The sequence below is a fragment of the Galeopterus variegatus genome, unplaced genomic scaffold, assembly GCF_000696425.1.
Source record: "Galeopterus variegatus unplaced genomic scaffold, G_variegatus-3.0.2 Scaffold909, whole genome shotgun sequence".
Lineage (NCBI taxonomy): Eukaryota > Metazoa > Chordata > Mammalia > Dermoptera > Cynocephalidae > Galeopterus > Galeopterus variegatus.
The window spans coordinates 9,151-9,754 of NW_007727020.1; positions in this window are offsets into that span (position 1 = coordinate 9,151).

A 604-nucleotide genomic window follows, 5' to 3' on the forward strand; every position below is an offset into this window, starting at 1 on the left:
AAGGGAGGCCTTAGCATTTGGAGCCAAGCCTGGTGCTGCCAGGGTGGGTAGGGGTGGTGAGTGAAGTCCGGGAAAGAAACTTATAGGTGGAAAGGGGACTAGATCAGCTCCCTTGATTTCAGAGACCAAACGAAGCGCCTGTTGTTGATTATTTATTATTTACTGAGCACTTACCATGAGCCAATCAGTACCCTAAATTCTTTACCTACCTGATCTCAATCCTCACGTCAAGTCTATACAGTAGATGTCATAATCCCCAGTTTACAAGGGATCTGAGGCACAAAGAGGTAAGGGGTCTAAGGCCACATGGCATTAACTGTGCAGGGATTTGATTCCAGCTGGGTTTGTTTCTCCCACAAGCAGGTGAGAGGGAAAACCCGAAGGGGCTGTCCCAAAGCCCAAGAGTGGCAAGCTTGTGTTTCTTTGGGGGTGTCCTTCTGGATCATAGGCAGGAGACTCGGCCCCACCCCCGGCCCAGCTTCCTGGGGGGCTGGGGTTTGTTCTCTGGGGTCAGGACCGGGCTGGGGCGCCCGGGTGGGTCGAGGTGCCCCGCCGGGAGGCAGCGCCGCTGGGCGGGATGAGCCCTCCCTGAACAAAGGCTGGG